Source organism: Carlito syrichta, unplaced genomic scaffold (genome assembly GCF_000164805.1).
Source record: "Carlito syrichta isolate Samal-C Ts95f unplaced genomic scaffold, Tarsius_syrichta-2.0.1 Scaffold308689, whole genome shotgun sequence".
In the NCBI taxonomy this organism is placed as follows: domain Eukaryota; kingdom Metazoa; phylum Chordata; class Mammalia; order Primates; family Tarsiidae; genus Carlito; species Carlito syrichta.
Genome location: NW_007252785.1, coordinates 202,491 through 206,138, shown reverse-complemented (window position 1 = coordinate 206,138; position 3,648 = coordinate 202,491).

The following is a 3,648-nucleotide window of genomic DNA, read 5'->3' as shown; positions in this document are numbered from 1 at the left end:
GGGTGCCCTGGTAGACAAACACCTTCACAGTCTACTTCAGGCTGGAGGATGTAAGATTAACTGTGCTTGGGAGTCTCGAACCATCCTGGAAATATTCCCCAAAGCCACTGTTGCTTGGATATTGGTCAGGGGTGCCCTAAGTCTGTTTTCCTGGAGATATGGGACCCTTTGTTCAAGGTCCTATGGAAAGAAGGCAGACAAGACTATAGATTCTTCTCTCTCATCCTCTTGAGGGCACACCTTATTTACAAAAGGAGATTTAGATTACACAGTCCCACAAAAATTGGCATAGAGAAACTCAAAGCAAATATTTATTCTACAAGGATGGGTTAGCAGTGTTATGGCAGTGAGATTTACCTTGTACAACTTTAAAGAAGTTTGGTGAGTTGTTAATGAAATAACATTATCTATGATTAACAAATGTTAAGAAACTGCTGTCAGATTTCTGGTAAATATTTAACAACACTTAAGAATCAGATAACAGAAATGGAATAAAATTCCCTCCAAAGTGACCTTTTTTCCCCCTATTTGGCTTCAAGTCAGTATTGAGAAGTTATTCAAAATAAGATTTTCTGTCCCATGGAATTGGCCTCTCTGTTACTGTATATCCTTCAGGTATCTGGGTTAACATTACGGGAAAGGGACACAGTCCGAGGACTCCCAGGTAAATTTGTCCATTTTGCTGCCTCACACATACAGATGTCTACCACCCAGTTCTTACTGAATAAATCATTATCTAATCTTGATTTGGACTAATGAAGAAAAGCTTTTTTGCTTCTTTCTTCTCCACATTTATGTATGTATTTTTTTTTATTGTTGTTGTTGTTTTTGTTTTTTGAGTTGGACTCTCACACTGTTGCCCAGACTGGAGTGCAGTAGCACACACTCACAGCCACCACAGCCTTGACCTGCTGGGCTCAGGTGATTCTTCCATCTCAGCCTTCCAAGTAGCTGGAACTACAGGTGCTGTCACCATGCCCAGCTAATTTTTTGATTTATTGTAGAGATGAGTTCTCGCCAAATTGCCCAGGCTGGTCTCGAACCTGTGGGCTCAGGCAATCTTCTCACCTCAACCTCCCAAAGTGCTGGGATTACAGGCATTAGCCTCCACGCCCGGCTATGTATGCATTTTTAAAAATACTCGAAGCTTTATTAAGTTCCTGAATGCCTAGATTCAGGTTCCTTGAGCACATGACTGTATTGTGTTGACAATTCTTTTGGCACTGGTTCTACTTGAGTAGTTTTAATTCTTTGATAGCCTGGAGGCTGTGGTAGTTGATGTCACAGGAGTCCACAATAGTGGCATATGAGATCAAAACAAGAGATTGAAGTTAATTTCCAGATGAGTTCCAAGTGTATTCGGTAACTGCTAATAAAGAATATTAAACATTCACTATTTATTAACTGTGTCTATACTACATAGAATGAAGTAGATATTTGGTACTTTTCTGGCCATTAATTTATTATTCACCTATACTGATAAGCCTCATTAATCAGACTAATTGGATAATTGACAGGTCTCTACTTTTTGTTTTATAGACAGTCCCAGTGCATGGATGCCAAATGTGATGTTCTATCTTTGTGCACAATTCTTAGGATGACTTTTGGCCAGTCTAAACACTGCCTGGGAGTTGTTTATCATGCTTGATTTAATACGCCTTCTGAAGTATGTATACTATTAATTTTTGCTTGAGAATTTCCAACAAAACAAACATTTATACAAAGAGGGTGATTCCTTTCTAGCTGCAGAGATAGATCAAGACAGTGGTACCAAAATAGATATGACTATGTCCAAGTCCCTAAGACTTTAATCACTTTTAATCACTGTATAACTTGTGCCAGGAGGAAGGAAGATGTGATGTCTCTTTGTGGCTACACAATGTGTCTTGTCAACTCTCCAACGAAGTTATTTATATGGCTGCAATAGAGGGGCTACTCTGTGTGTGTTTTTTTTCTAACTCCATTTAAAAGTTTTTAGTATAAAGTTATATTTGGTGTATTTAAAAACAGTGAGAGTGGGGCAAGACAGGAAGAAGAAAGATGTTAGGATAAAGGAAAGTTTCCCACAGGACTTAACCAAGAATTCATCCCATAGAGGAAATCCTTCTCAATGGCTTCTTGCTCATGGACATATTTTCACCTGCCTTGCCAAAGCCATAATACTGATATCTGGAAGGTATTAAGAAAGTTCATTAATCAACTTTGATTCATTTTCATTAATGAGAGAGCTTAAAAATCAAAAGTATTTTTCTCCTCACCTAAAAATTCAGGATTTGTAATGCCAAATGGTTTGCTCCCTACTTAAAGCAATTACATTAGTCAAATTTGATATAATGACTCATAAACCACACAATAAGGCCAAACATGTTCTGTTATGAGAAATCAAGTCTCCCTCTTGACACACAACTTGGCTCTGAGTTGGAATCAAATAAACAACATCTTTTTGCATAAATGCTCCATTGGAAAAGTAAGTTGAAATATATAAGAATAACAGATCTCCTCACTTCTCAGAGATATCACTGGATTCATGGCAAAAACAAAACAAAACAAAAACCTGTATGTTGGGCTTTTTCTTTGAAATCAGTTCCCTTCTTTAGGGTTCTGAACCAAGCAGTCTGAATCTGAGGTTGGGGTAAGGTCCAGTGACTGTGGCTGATGCAAGGAAACAAAACAAGAAAATCAAGCCTGTCTTATAGAGGTAATGTGAGGAGCATCCTTGCTGAGCTGAGTTGAACCTGAACCCAAATACCCCAGACACCATCACACTCTAACCACTAAGGCATAAGAGCCAGGATGAAAATACTATGCAATCATATTATTTTTATAGCTACTTTGAATCAGCAATGCTAAAAATACATTTTTTAAACTAAATATCTGAGATCTGAAGAAAGAGCAGACTAGCAACTGACTCATTCTAATAAAAGAAGACTTCAAAGAGGTTGCCCAATCAGACAATATATTTGCCCAGTTTCTACAAGAATAAATGTCTGATATTTCTCAATTACTAAACTTAAAAGCAGAATTTTCTTCCTTTGAAATCAAGGGAATCAAGGGCATTATATGAATATTAATTCTTTGGGGAATTTTAGATTTTAGCTATCTTTATACCCAGTTTTCAATATCTTTACAGAAGTTTTCTAAATGGAGCTATTTCTATCTCTTGTAAATGTCAAAGCCTCACGGTAGCCTTCTCCTGTGTCCTTAGAGGTGTGGTTCCTTTGCTCACCACATTTTCTTTGTAAGGTCAGGCTGACCTTTGAGTACTTGGAGCCAAGGGAAACCAGACTCTAGTTAGGAGTAGCTAGACTATTGGTAGCAAAGTTACTATGTGGCATCAGGCCATGCTTACCAGAGGGGAGAAGCAAGAAATTATGGATTCAGCAGTAAGTTTGAAGCCCATAGTAGCTGGGAATCAATAATGTATCTATTGAGTAATTTGCTGTTGTGTTTTTAAACACTTTTTTGCATGAGCACCTACTATGTGCCACATACAATTCTATACTATCCCTTGGTTCCTATGGCTTCACATACCATGATATGCCCTCTGTGCTTCCTTTATCACCTCTGCTAGCAGCAGTATGGTCTAATGGAAAGTAGGAGAGCTTTCAAATAATAGTCCCAAGTTCCCATCTGAGCATCAGTCTTCAC